The 15,424-nt window shown below is 42.8% G+C and overlaps 1 non-coding gene across 1 annotated transcript; it reads right to left on the bottom strand.

Annotated features, from left to right (window-relative positions):
- Positions 1 to 986: 986 nt before the first annotated feature.
- LOC120235143 lies at positions 987 to 1,094 on the bottom strand. The gene has a single exon (XR_005529315.1). It is a non-coding gene; the product is annotated as a U6 spliceosomal RNA (small nuclear RNA).
- Between the last annotated feature and the right edge of the window lie 14,330 nt (positions 1,095 to 15,424).

Genomic DNA, 15,424 nt, shown 5'->3' with positions numbered 1-15,424 from the left:
AATTGCAGATCCATTTTCCTCCCTATTTTGTTCCGTTTGGATTAAATCTCGAAGGCAAATTTAAAGGGCCCCTCTGGGGGCAGTTTTTGGTGGGATCAGCCTCGTGTCTAGTTTCTTTGATAGCTTCAGACCAATAGAACATTTGGGTGCTGCAGTGACAGTGCAGTTTCAAGCCACTATTGGATGATACAGAGCGTAGCCGGCAAAGATGAGTGGCCTTAAGAGCTGGGATCATCCAGCCTTCAACATAGATTCTGATGTTGGTGAATTGATGGGCTCCTTGTAGGCATAGATGGGGTGAATTCCTTAATTAAGCGAGATCTCTTGTTTGGGCCAATTAGATTCCAGTCATTCATGAAGCTTTTCTTTCCCTTTCCTTCTTCTCTTCCCTGACTTCATTCCTTCCTTCCTTCATTCCTTCCTTCGTTCCTTCCTTCCTTCCAACCACCGTTTTTTCTTTCTTGGTATGCTAATGCCTTCTTACTTACTGTATTCCATTCATTTTGGTTCCAAACATAAGAAGCACATACTTTATTTCCATTATGGGCTGAATTTTGCTCTCCCTGTCCCTTCCTCTGTTGTAGTCCTAACCCCCCAGCTCTCCCACCCCCCCCCCCCCCCCCCCCCCCCCCCCCCCCCCCCCCCCCCCCGTTCTCAGAATGAACTGCATTTAGAGACAGGGTTGTTAAAGAAGTAGTTGAAGTTGAAAAAGGTGATTGGGGTGGGCCCCAATTTAATGACTGGTGTCCTTAAAAGAAGAAATTAGGGCCCAGACAGACAGAGTGGAAAGACCCTGTGGACACAGAGAGAGAAGCCAAGAGAGAGCCTTCTAAAGCAGTCGACACTGTGTATACCTTGATCTTAGATTTCTGAGCCTCTAGAGCTGTGGGATAATAATTCTCTGCTCTTGAAGCCCCCAGTCTGTGGTCTTTTGTTACAGCAGCCCCAGGAAACCAACACATCCCCTTAGATTCTTTTTTTTTTTCTTAAATATGGAACACTTCAGGAATTTGCGCTTCCTCCTGGCAAAGGGACCATGCTAAACTTCTCTGTGTCATTCCAGTTTTAGTATGTGTGCTGCTGAACTGGTGCTCGCCTTTGATTCTTTAATCCCCAGATTTACCAGAGCTTTTCTCAAAAAGTTGGCTGCTTGGGACTGACGGTCACAGCGCACTCAGGCTTTGCGACCGCATTTGCGTGAGTGTGAGCAGACACTGAACTACAGCATTTCTGAACAGTTTTGTGGCCCTTCTGACAGTATGGCACATGGCACACTAATCCATTCTCCTCTGTAACATCGCTATAGTTCACACACATGTTCAGGAATCAGGACGGACTTAACAACAACGGTGGTATGTGTGCGGGAAGGAACCCCATGACCAAAGGTAAAATTTTGGTCTGCAGTGTCCTCTTCCTGTTACACTGGCTTAGCTCCTCTCCCTCATTATCACAGACACAAGTGGTAGCGCTCATTAAAAACCCTGTTCTTGGGTGAAAATACCAAAATACTGCAGATGGCAGCATGGCATTGAACATGATGATTTTAGAGCAAAACCACTGCATCATTGTCCTGCTTTCCTTTTTTTTGTCTTTTTTCTTTTTTTCTAGTGGGTAAGTTACTGGAACCTTTTAAAAAATGATTATTTATGGTGCAAACTTGGAAAAGCAATTATGCCTGTTTTTCAAGCTCACTCCCATGGCCTGGGCTACAAAGTACCAATCAGCAACATCCCCTTGAAAGGCCCCTAGGCAAATACATTCTTATTCTAGCTACCTACTTGGAGAACCCCAACTTGGATTTAAACATATTTGGAAATTAAGCTTCAGAGATGTTCCCAGTCTTCTTTCAAGTTCCTAAAGATAAGTTTACCACATGTTAAAGTAATAGTTATTCTTAGAACTCGCAGAAATGGCGATAAGACTGAGAGCTGCCTTTCAGATTGTGGGTCACGTGCTACTCTGTAATGGGTAGAGGTATGGATACCATGCGGTCTGCCCCCCATTCATTTTCAGAGTAGTTGCTTCAGGGAACTCCAGTAAGGACCATTGTCAGTAAAATCTAAAACTCTAAACCAGGGGCCAGCAAATGTTTTCGCTATAGGTCCAGATAGTAAATATTTGCAGCTTTTTGGGCGGCATGGGTTTTATCACAGCTCTGCTGCTGTTCACCTGAAGCAGTCACAGACAATACATATACCAATGGGCATAGCCGTGTTCCAATAAAACTTTATTTACAAAAGCAGGCAGGCAGATTTGGCTCTGGGCCAGTGTTTGCCAACATCTGCTTTAAACCTGGGCCTGCTGTCCCTCTGAGGAAGATTCTGTATGGAGTCTTTGAACCCGTCTATACACTTTGCCTTCCATCTTTTGTTCTCCCTAAATGCTGCTGTGTTCCACACATGCTTCGATTATGGTCCTATGTTATCTGTTTTGGAGGTAAAATGTTGGATTGGGTGCAGTAGGGGACTGACTGTTGAGCTTGATACTGTAGATCAGGCTAATCATGATGTTGACCTGGGCATATCTCATTTTTAATTTTTTTACATTATTTTTATTTAAAAATTTTTAAACTGTTTATTTATTTTTGAGAGAGAGAGAGAGAGAGAGAGAGAGAGAGAGACAGGTGCAGAATCCAAAGCAGCCTCCAGGCTCTGAGTTGTCCGCACAAAACCCGACATGGGGCTTGAACCCATGAACCATGAGATCATGACCTGAAGCAAATTTGAACGCTTAACCAAATGAGCCACCCAGACACCCCTCATTTTTTAAATCTTATTTCTTCCCATGGGATCCATCTGGATTGAGATCAAGAGTTTGGGGTTGGAATTGTGCTCAGAACTGTCCCAGTAAGTATGAAGGTAATGGAGAAAATGCTCTTTAGGTATCTTGGGAGTAGAGCATGTGCCTATTAACCAAACAACCAGCTTAGGGAGTAAATTATATTAGTAATTGTATTAGAGATCATGTACATATACATTTATGTATTTATGACAGTGTCCTGGCTGTAACGATATGCATTAAACATATGCAATGAATCCTCAAGAAGTCGATATATTTATGGGGCACCTGGGTGACTCAGTTGGTTAAGCATCCAAGTTTGGCTCAGGTCACGATCTCACGGTTCGTGGGTTCAAGCCCCGCATTGGGCTCTGTGCTGACAGCTCAGAGCCTGGAGCCTGATGTGATTCTGTGTCTCCCTCTCTCTCTGCCCCTCCCCGGCTCGTGCTCTGTCTCTCTCTGTCTCAAAAATAAATAAACCATTAAAATATATCTCTTTAAGAAGTCAATACATTTATTAATATATATATAATCAATATCAATAATCATTAATCAGGTCCCATGGGTGCTAATTCCACATACAGTCCACTTGAGGCCATTTGCTAATGTCTGGTCTCTAGTGAAAGATGGCTTAGATGTAGATAATGGTGACAAGTGTGAATATCAGCAAACATGAGCTTCTCAAGGCTACTTTCAGGCAGACCTGAGCTCTAAGAGACCTCAGACTGTTTTGCTTCTTCAAGAGATTCCTTTGAGGGAATTGACCTGCTAGGTTACTTCCCACCTATCCAGACTGGAGCAAATCCCAGAGGAATACACCAAATAATTTCCAGGAATTCATCCTGGTAAACTTCTTCTGGGGCAGGTAGAGATGGAAGGGTGCTTTGGATAGCTTCTAGCCTCACCTTAATTCTATGCTAAGCTGTTGAGTGAAGTCCTTGAATATGAAACTGAAACTGCTTAAGGATATCTGTTCTTTCACACAAAAGCCCCTCAAACTACACTCTGTGCCGATATATTTTGCATGGATTAATTTATGAATAAACTCTATCATCTATATGTGTAGTATGATACCCATTGACTGAAACCTAGGCAGAAATTTGGCCAACCCGCCTTCAAATATTAACCTGGGGTCATTTGAATTCCTGCTTTATGCCAGCTCTCACAGAGAAGGAAAGGCATTCCAGAGGCTTACCTGTACAATCAGGGACTTTGTCTACTTTCATCTTTCTTGACAGTTTGAAAATCTTTTTGTGTTGTCTGGGTTGCAGAAATAGACAAAACTAAATAGAGAAATCTGCTTTGTGGGAATAGACTTGGAAAGTGTGGTTGCTAAGATAGTGATAGGCTTTATGTAGGAATTTCCATTATAATTATACTCAAAGAACCAGAAAAGTAAATTCACATGAAAAACGTACGTTCGGTATTTGGGAAGTGTGTTTTCTGTAGACAGGCTGTGTAAAGCCATATTGAGAGAATTCTTCAGAGGAAGACTTGAGAATTTGCCTAAGGCTTTGGGATGAAAAGTACTGCTAAGTTGTTTTAATTATTGGCTGAAATGTGATGGAAAGAGGGGAAAAAATCCCCCAGATGATACAAAGTGGACTTACTTTCTCATACCATGGACAATTTTTGGGAAACATTTTCCTTTTCCACCCTCATTTGACAAGCTTTGAATACATAGTTTCACTGCATACCTAGCCATCTTTCCTAGGTTCTAGAACTGTACTGTCCAATATGGTGGCCACTGGCCCCATGTTGCTATTAAGCATTTAAAATGTGGCTACTCTGACTAAAGAGCTGAATTATTAATTTTATTGAATTTTGGTTAATCAATTAATTATTTTTAAAAATATAATTCATGGGGCGCCTGGGTGGCTTAGTCGGTTTTGCGTCCGACTTTCGCTTTGGTCATGATCTCTTGGTTTGTGGGTTCGTGCCCTTTGTCTGGCTCTGTGCTGACTGCCTGCTCAGAGCCTGGAGCCTGTTTCAGTCTGTCTCTCCCTCTCTCTCTGACCCTCCCCTGCTCACACTGTCTCTCTCTCTCCTAGAAATGAATAAAACATTAAAAAAAAAATTAAAAAAAAATATATAATTCATTGTAAAATTGGTTTCCATACAACACCCAGTGCTCATCCCCACAAGTGCCCTCCTCAATGCCCATCACATTTCTGTTAATTTAAATGTAAATAGCCACATGTTGTGATTGACCAGTTTATTGGGGCAGCACAGATCTAGAACATTTCCACCATCATGGAAAGTTCTGTGTAGATAAAGCCATGTTCTACAGTGTGAGAGATCCCATTTTTATTCACAGAGTTGTTTTTCATATTGAAGACTTGGTTTTCTTCAAGCTCACAAAATGTGAAAAAGAAGGTTATGAAGATAATTTTGCTCCCATTTTATTCAGACAGTATTAACATTTGTTCAAAATGCTTTTCCCCTCTTCTGAGTAATTCCAGTTCTTTTTATCTGTAGCATTTTATATTTCTTTTTTTCCCTAATAACGTTAAATACAAATATAGTAATTTCAGGAAAGTCTTTTGTAATTAGATGCACTTGGAATATTTTCACCAATCCTCAGTGTGATATCGGAGTAACCAACCCCATATTCTCAGTGAAAAAGTCATAAAAGGGAGAGTCGTTTTCTTTATTTGTGCTTAATAGGAAAATGCTGTGGTTTAGCAATAGATAGTTCAGAGGGAGGAAGCTTTTGAGGTCTTCAGAATGGAGTCAGGATGGGCCTGTTAACTTACTTTCCTGCTCTCTTGTAATTTTGTATGAGGATACCTGTGAATATCTAATTTAGACTTTTTTTCTGTTCTTGTTTTTTGTATTATGTTAAATACACATTAGCTTCAGGAAAAAGGACAAACCTTTATTTTTATTTTTTAATTTAAAGTTGAAAAACATTAGGGGCACCTGGGTGACTCAGTTGGTTGAGTGTCTAACTCTTGGTTTTGGCTCAGGTCATGATCTCACAGTTTCTTTCTTTCTTTTTTTTTTTTTTTTTAATATTTTTATTTATTTCTAGGGGAGAGAGGGAGAGAGAGAGAGAGACAGCGTGAGCAGGAGAGGGTCAGAGAGAGAGGGAGACACAGACTCCGAAACAGGCTCCAGGCTCTGAGCTGGCAGTCAGCACAGAGCCCAACGCGGGGCTCGAACCCACGAACCGTGCATGATCTCACAGTTTCATGAGCTGGAGCCCAGTCAGGTTCCATGCTGACAGTGTGAAGCCTGCTTGGGCTTCTCTTTCTCTCCCTCTCTCTCTGCCTCTCCCACACTCCTGCTGTCTCTGTCACTTTTGGAATACATAAATAAATTTTAAAATAAAATAAACTAAAATTAAGAAAAATTAAAATATATTCCGTGTACATCAACTCTTTCCCCTTGTACACACAAAATATCCAGAATGCTTTTAACATACTTCTACATATTTGTTTTCCTATTTGAATAATGGATAAAAATTGAACAATAGTTTACACATTGATGTCTGAAGGATATCTAAAATACTTGAAATATGTTGACAGAAAAATTTCTCAGCAAGCACATTTGAGTGGACAGTACATTTCTTTATTTCTCAGGGTCTGTTTTGCTAAGAGACTATGGATCTGGAAATGCATGATGTATAGAAGGGACTTTGTTTTTAGGTCATGGTTTACAACCTTGTGTTAGCATATTTCAGGATGTATGTAATGACCTTAAAGTGGTTGTATACCATCAAAATGGTGGAAATAATAATTTCTTGATAATTCCATCAGGAAAAACAAACTGAAGGTGAAATGCATTAAAATTCCCAGAGAGCAAGTTTCCTGAGGGCATTAATTCTGTCTGTTTTGTCCATTAGTAAATCCAAGACCTCCCAAAGTGCCTCTGCTATACTTGGTCTCTGTAGATTGAAGGCATTTATTTTTATTTTTTTATTTAAAAAGTTTTTTTAGTTCAGTTTTTGAGAGAGAGAGAGGGAGGGAGGGAGAGAGAGAGAGAAGGGGAGAGACCGAGAGAGAGAGGGAGAGAGAGAATCTGAACTATCAGTGCAGAACCTGAGGTGGGGCTCTAACTCACAAACCATAAGATCATGACCTGAGCCGAAATCAAGAGTCAGATGCGTAACCAGCAGAGTCCCCCAGGCGCCCCTAGAATGAATGCATTTAAATATGAGAGTCAGCTTGTCTATTATTATGGAGGAAGAAATGCCATAAAACCACAGGAATGTTGGGGGTTGGGGCCGCCTCTGGATGATTTCGAGGCCGGAGACCCTACTGTCCAGAGGCAGGTGGTGACTCGGGATAGCAGCCCAATGGGCCAGGCCTAGGCTCCTGGTCTTTCCATGTGATTGTTTCCTATATTGCAGAAAGGTTTCTGAAAGGCAGACCCAGTGTCAGAGACCAGACAGGGTTAACGGTCCCTTCTGGTATTTACACTTTAAAGAGCTACTCCGCTTTCTGATTGATGTCAGGCAGAAGGATGAAAGTGGAGGAGAGTCATTTCCCAGTTCCACATCAACACCGAACTTCACGTTCCCTCCCCATTATCTTGTCTCATCTGTAGATTGTCAGAAAAATGCATCAGCAGCATTGCACTCTGCGCAAAAGATTGCCAACACCTTCTACAAATAATAGTGATCAACATATTTAATAGACTTCAGCTGTCTTTTTGGGAGATCTGGCAACAAACTTAACTGAAAAAGAGAGTCAGATTTTTAAAAAGAAGCACTGCTTTATTGCTTAAATGTGGAAATAATAGAGACCACCAGCTGAGCTAATAGTTTTTCAAAAAAGAAGGTTAAACATGTCCATTGCTGCTTTAATAGTATGTACATAAATGGAAGGTGACAAAGGGGAGTTATATGTGAAAAGGGGCTCAAGTTTGCTCCCCAAACATTATTATTCTGAGCTCTACCAACAACAGTGATCTGCATCTCATCTGAAGATGCTAAGAAACAATCTGCAAACCCTCCAACCGTGCTATCTTCAAATAAATAAAAGCACAGTACAATTCACTTTTCAATGTCTCCTTCCCTCCCTGCAAACTTCTCTTGCCTGTGTTTCTCTCTGAAAGTGATTCTTGACTTTGCACTTCCCTCTTGCCCTTGGATGCTGGCTGGACTCCAAGCAGCAATGGAAATTTGTGAGTTTGGCAGACCTGACTTGTGAAATTATGCAGTTTGGTACATTTAGCCTATTTAGCGGAGATGTGAGAGCAGTGACGTGATGTACGCAGGGAAAGCCATGATTCTTGACAGCTGTTGAGAGTCCTTAAAAGAAATATATGTTCCCTACAAACTTTCATTCTAAAGTTGGTACACACCTCCAAGGTGGCCCAGAAATCATACGGTGGCGCTTCTCTCTCTCTTTCTCCCCCTTTTTCTTTCTTTCTTTCTTTTTTTCTTTCTTTCTTTCTTTCTTTCTTTCTTTCTTTCTTTCTTTCTTTCTTTCTTTCTTTCTTTCTTTCTTTCTTCCTTCCTTCCTTCCTTCCTTCCTTCCTTCCTTCCTTCCTTCCTTCCTTCCTTCCTTCCTATATTTCTTTTTCTTTTCCATTCATTCTTTCTTACTTTTTCTTCTTCTCTTACTTCCTTCTCCTCCTCTCCTTCTCCTTCTTTTCCCTCTTTCTCCCCCCTCCTCCCTCTCCTCTCTCCTCCTCCTCCTTCTTCTTCATCTTCTTCAACATTCTATGAGCTAATTAAACTCTGAAAAACAATTTAAACACAAGTAGGCCATTTCAATATTACAAAAAAAAAAAGAACTGATAGTTGAAATCTTGTTTTCTCTGACCCTGACCCCAAGGCTTCAAGAGCTTTTAATAATAAGTAGATAAAACTCCACTGAGGACAGAAAATCTCCCTACCTCCAACAGTTTTGTATTAGTTGGGGCTCTTGCCTGTTTCTACATCAGAGTTTATAGGTACCCTTTTTTAGACCTATCCAACTCCTCAGTTTTATATGCAGAAGGGAGATGAGAGCTCCTAGGACTTATTATAAAGATAGGATTTAAAACTCAATGAATCTTGAAATATCAATGAGTGAAAGGAAACCTAAATGCTGGCTTTGACTTTCCCATCTGGCTAGTGGTGGCTTTTATTTCCTCTGCACCTGCCTCTCATCCTTTTCTTTGGGAATGAACACAGTCAGCAGGGTATCTAGAAAGGATGTTAACATAGGTTTCTGGTTTGGGAACACTGAGTCTCCTGTCCCCCCAGCCCCCTCCTGAAGTGAGGTGTAGAAACATCCTGATGTTTTATTGCACTGATGAGAGAGCAGGAGGCAAAGATAGATTAGGTTTTGTGGACTGGGGAGGCCAGGAAATAAAGGTGACTGGTTCTACTTCTAGGGCCAGCGTGCACCTGATGTTTGCTGCCTGCCCATCCGTGTTCTCATCCTTGGAATTAGACGTGGGCTTGCCTTCCTGGCCACCTGGTTGCAACAAGAGTTACTATGGGTGTTGCCACTGGGCTTTGTAAGGAAGTCTCACACATGCTGTCTGTGGCAGATTGCAAAAGGTGGTCTCAATCTCTCACCCCTCCTTGTGTCCACGCCTCATTTTGATGTAGCTTTGCAGCTCTTTCCATCCAAAGGTAGCATCTGTTTCCCCACTGTTTGCATGTGTGCTGATCTGCTGTGATATTTAGAATGTGGTAGATGTGATGAGGAGCCAGGGGCTGAGGGGCCTCTTGGTAGGCAGAACTCCAAGGTAACCCACAGTGACCCTCACCTTGTGTGGTCTCCTTGACTCAATCAGAACCTGTGAGTATGAGGAGCTGTCACTCTTATGATTACATTTTAGCAGAAGAGATTTTGCAGAAAATATAATTAACTTTACAAATCAGTTGATTTTAAGACAAAGGGAGTATCCAGGTGGGCCTGACCTAATCACATGAGCCCTGGAATCTGGGTCTAGAGGTCAGGGACTGAGAGGTTGCAGATCTGAAGTCTGAAAACTATTTGAAGCACCCTTTCTGATTAGAGAGGGCCATGTGATAAGGAGTGTGGGAGGCCTCTGGCTGCTGAGAGTGACTGAGTAAGGAAGCAAGTCCTATAGCTACAAAGAATCAAATTCTGCCAACACCAAAAATAAGATTTGAAGCAGATTTTGTTCCCCTTAGAAGTCCCCAGACAAAAGCTCAGCCCAACTTGTTTTCTAACTTGTGATGCCTAGAGAAGCCAGTCATGTTCTGATGAACTTCATTTTTTTTTTTTAAGTTTACTTATTTATTTTGAGAGAGAGGGTGCACAAGTATGGAAGGGGCGCATGCGTGTGCGTGTGTGCGCGCACACACACACATACAGAGAGAGAGAGACAGAGAGAGAGAGAGAGAGAGTCTCGAGCAGGCTCTGCACTGATGGTATGGTGCAGAGCCTGATATGGGGCTCAAACTCATGAACCATGAGATCATGATCAGAGCCAAAGTCAGACGCTTATCCTACTGAGCCACCCAGGCACACCTGAACTTCTGATTTACAGAACTGTGAGCCAATAAATTATTGTGTGTTAAGTCCATGGTAATTGTTGCACAATAGTAGAAAACTAAAGACAGTCTCAAAAGACCTGTGCATTTCTGTCCTCTCCTGGAACCTTGCCAAGGACATGAGATCATGTTCAGAGTGTCCTACACTGGATGGAGCACGAAGGAAGCACCTCAGCTGACAGCTGGCCCACTTCTAGAAGCAGAGCCACATGACCACCCCCTCTCCCACCCCATATGCCAGAGGGAGCTCAGCTCAGAGTAGAACCTCCCAGCTTATCCTAGGTTGCTAACCTGCAGAATCATGAGTCCCATGGTCTGAATGTTTGTGTTTCCCTCAGGTTCATAGGGTGAATTCTAACCCCCATGTGATTAGGGCATGAGGGCAATCCCTCATGAATGGGATTGGTGGTCATGTAAAAGAAGTTCCAGAGAGATCGCTTGCCCCTTCTGCCATCTGAGGTGACAGCAAAAAGGTGGCCGTCTATGAACCATAAAGCAGACTCTCACCAGGCACCAAATTTGCCAGCACCATGATCTTGGACTATCTAGTGCCTAAAACTGTGAGAAATAAATGATTATTTCTTAGATAGCCCCCATTCTGTGGAGTTTTGTTATAGCAGTCTGAACAGACTGAGACAATGAGGTGTGGAAAGACTGTCGCTTGGTCGGTTATGTTTTGGGGTGGTGTGCCATGCAGCAGTGTCTATCCTCATGAGCAGACAACACCGTTTGGATGTCTTTGCTTGATGCTGACGTGACATTATCACCTTTAGAAGGGATGGGCTGATTGTGTTGTCCAGGGACAGGACCTCAGTTCTGTGAGGTATTCATTCAGGCGGTGCACTGCCTCAGAGCTGATGAAAGTATGGCATGGTTTTGAACAGGATTATTCAATCCTGGGTCAGAATTCCTCACTGCCTCTCCAGTTCATGCTAGAAACGTAATCAATTTATCAACATTCATTGTGACCAGGAGCTCAGGGTAAATGATTTTAACAACTCAACTTTTCCCAATTGTAGATAGGATTGTAACTTGTAAATAATGTAAAAAATGAAAGTCATCTTGCCAGATTTTTGATTACGGCCCAAAGCAGACAACATTGTAAAACATGAAGATGAAAACCTTTCGGTGGTAGATGCATGTCAGAGTTTAAAGTTGTACAGACAAAGGGGCGCCTGGGTGGCTCAGTAGGTTAAGCGTCTGACTTCAGCCGAAGTCATGATCTCGCGCTTCCTGAGTATGAGCCCCATGTTGGGCTTGCTTCTGTCAGCCTGTCAGCACAGAGCCCACTTCAGGTCCTCTGTCTTCCTCTCTCTCTGCCCCTCCCCCACCTGTGCGCGCGCTCTCTCTCTCTCTCTCTCTCTCAAAAAAGAAATAAAAACATTAAAAAAATGTTGTGCCTCCATATGAGGATCTGAACTATTCTTAATAAATTCAAGGACGCTGTTTTTCACACCTGGGTCTCTTCTCAGTGGCCACAGCCTGTTTTGTTTCTTAGATTGACAAGAGTTCTGTAAAACAAAGGTGTGGGAGGCTCCATTTTATTTTGGCTCCCGGTATGGATATTAGGGATCCCAGATTTAGAAAGTTCCATTTCTATAGCGTTTCAGTAACAGGAAGACTGCCATGGCGTCCAGTGTTAACCATCGCCACCAAGGAGCTCTGATGATGGCCTACCTCCATCCCCAAAGGAACCAAGAAATGGGAGAACAGACAGCGGTGAGTGGAGGTGGCTGTAAGATGAATGTGAAAGAGGAACTAGATCAGCAATATGGCTGCCATAGCTGGCGGGTTGGGTGGGGCTGTGGCAGGGGAAGAATAAACAGTGAATTGCAAGGAACAACACACAGATTCTGAAAATGTCAGACAGGGAAGAACTGTCTGCGTGAAAAAACTGGGTGTAGGAAGCTTAATCCAGCATTAGTGACCCAGAGAGAAAAAGAGAGCCAAGTGAAGGGTGAGGACGGGTTGGGGGGGGGGGAATATGAGTAGTCAAGTCAGCTGTGGAGAGGCCCGCAGGTGCATCATTGGTTTCTCTACTATGGAGACCTGCAGGTATGTCACAGCAGAAGTGAACTCCTGGAGGCTCAGTGTGTTTGACAGGGCGCTCAGCCAGAAGTTGTTGTGGATGCTGCCAAGGGAAAGAGAGTCAGTGCAGCCTGAGAGGAATTCTGCTCTGTATGCACAAATGAAGACTGAGCTGTGGGTTCAGCTTTCAGCTTTGTCCAGCAAAGGCAAGGATGGCAGAAAGGATTTCTCAAGACCCTGCAAGTCAAGGGAGGTGAGAGGGAGGCCAAGGGAAGTCTCCCGAGCCGCTCTCAAGCTCCTGTACTTATTAGGCATACATCAAAGAGTAACCATTGTGCAATACATCAGCGGCTATGTGCCAGTAAGAACGTATGGAAAGCTCATGCAAAAAAACAAGGCATTCCCAAGACTATGAAAGAGCAGATGCCAACAGCAGGGTGGAGAACAAGATAAGATATTCCATAGATAACACGGTCCAAGGAATTCATAAGCACAGCCAGGACCCAACCCCTCTATACGCCTTAACTAGATACTGGTCAGCTGTTTTCAGCATGTTGAGAAAGCAGTGTAATGTGTTTCCTATAATCCCCGTAGCCAGGACATACTGTTTGACTTCCCACACTGGGAAATTTGCATAAATGCTATCACTGCTCACTTGTTTCGGAGGTGAAGAGCAGGGGAAAACTGACCCTTAGTAAAACCTAAATCTGGCATCAGTCCCTATTCTAGAAGTATCTGGGTATTACTAACAAGCAAAATTTGATCTGGAAGGAGAGATAGATTTCAGTAGGACATTTGGAAGAGAAGAATAATGGTTAGGACTGAGACTAAGCAAAAGCCTGGGTTTTTCTCATTTAGATGGAAACTTCCTCTGGGGATGTGGGGAATCTCAGAGGACTTGGTAATTGTGCACTAGCCACTCATTATATGTTTTATCTCTTTCTCTGGGAAACATTATTCACATAGGTTTCTTTATCCTGACCTGTAGACCCTCATCTAGTCCTCTTTCCACAGCCCATCTCCCATGCCCCCAGCTTTCTTTTGTTCTGGGCAAGGCAAGACGGCTTAGTGGACCAACTCTCAGAGGGAGAGATGCATAAGTATGTCCATGACCCAGAATCTCCTGTCTTCATGAGTCCCCTTCACATGTGCACATGGTGCACATGTGCACACCCTCCTCGGAGACCTGGGACATTCTTTGACTACAGTGTCCATCATATTGTTTTTGGGAATCAACTTATTTCCTCCACACTAGACCCTGTGCTGCTGGCACACGAGTCCTTTGTTTTATTCATGTCAGATGCTCAGCACAAATCACACTGCGTGACACATGTGGGTACTCAAATATCCATTGAATAAATGAGACTAAATATGAGGGTGCACATATGACCATTTTTCTGTTAAAATATTTTTTTGGGCATTTCTTTAAAAAAGAAAAAACGATGTGAAATCTTGAAGAGACAAAGGTTCCCAGACATTGTATTACTGTGCCGTTATGTAGGGCTAGAAATAGCTGTTGTATGAAGCTGGTGCTTCAAAGGCTGCAGGAAACTAAGCGTTGCCATCTTTGATCTATAGCCTATATCAAAGAACAAAAGGGCAGGAGACACTGGGTAGTTGATAAAAGAAAATATCTTGTTTCAAGCTTAAAGCAGTGCTCTGGCGACCTGTTACATTATCAGGAGTGACACATCCCACGTATGCATTCTGGACAAACTTTGGATGTCACCACTTCCATCTGGGCTATAAGATACTGGCAAGTCTCTTGGCTGAATGCACCGGTTGCCCAGTCCTGAGGTGTGGTTGACTCCAGTGACTGCCTGCTTCTAAGCCAGGTGTGTATTTTATTTTCTGGCAGAGCTATATTTTCATTACTGTCATAGAACATCCAATTTAGGGGATATTTAAGGACACAGAAGGAACAATTGAGTCTCATTCCTGAAATGAGATATTTTCACTGGCAAGTATAAATGTCTTCATCAAATAGTTGCTTCCAAGCGGATTCTGAATATGGGGAAGTATAATTACAATACAGAGTATGGCACTTTTTCAGGGATTGGGTATTTATAGAATCTGGCTTCATCACGTAGTATCTGCATGACTGAGTTACTCAATCTCTATAAGCTTCCATTTCTTTGTATGTAAAGTAGACATCATAATCTAAACAGGGTATTGTGAGTGTTAGTGGGTTGTTCATTCCTTACTCCTGATGTTTCTTTCCATTTGGAAAGACCTCTTTCTTTCCCTTCTCCCCTCTCCATTATCAGCCTAAGGCTTACAGCCTCTCTCCACTTCTCCCTCACTCATTCAGAACCCATTTACCCAATTGGTGGGTGTGAAAGAGCATGTGAAGTGTGCCACATTCACTGTCATTTCTCCTGGGGGCAAGCTGCTTACAGGGAGCAGGACTTGTTTCTGATGGGTTGGGTCAAGGGCAAAGAGAGGTAAACTGTCCTCCCCCGCACCACCTGACATGTTGGTCATGGTGGGCTGTGCCCTATGATCCCAGTCTCCTGGTAATCATGTTCTTGAGTAATTTCCTCTTCCTTTAAAGAGTGGGCATGACCTAGTAACTTGCTTCTAACAAAGAAAATATGGCAGAAGTAATGGGCTATCATTTCTTTTTCTTTTTCTTTTTTTAAAAATATTTTTATTTATTTCTAGGAGAGAGAGAGAGAGACAGCGTGAGCAGGGGAGGGTCAGAGAGAGAGGGAGATACAGACTCTGAAATAGGCTCCAGGCTCTGAGCTGGCAGTCAGCACAGAGCCCGACGCGGNTTTTTCTAAGTCAGTTTATTTTAGGCTTTCTGTAACTCACAGCTTCTCCTAATATTGCCAGGGAGAGTGACAGCTCTTTTGTTGTTGCAGATAAAATTCATTTTTTAATTGGACTATTAGAATTCTTTGAATTAGATGGTTGTTTATCCAATTTTCTAACACTACATTTTCATTTATTTTTTTAATGTTTTATTTATTTCTAGGAGAGAGAGAGAGGGACAGCGTGAGCAGGGGAGGGTCAGAGAGAGAGGGAGATACAGACTCTGAAATAGGCTCCAGGCTCTGAGCTGGCAGTCAGCACAGAGCCCGACGCGGGGCTCGAACCCACGAACCGCGAGATCATGACCTAAGTGAAAGTCGGACAGTTAACCGACTA

This window comes from Hyaena hyaena, unplaced genomic scaffold, assembly GCF_003009895.1.
Source record: "Hyaena hyaena isolate Hyena2069 unplaced genomic scaffold, ASM300989v1 scaffold_122, whole genome shotgun sequence".
Lineage (NCBI taxonomy): Eukaryota > Metazoa > Chordata > Mammalia > Carnivora > Hyaenidae > Hyaena > Hyaena hyaena.
This window is presented reverse-complemented; position numbering and strand designations above follow the sequence as displayed.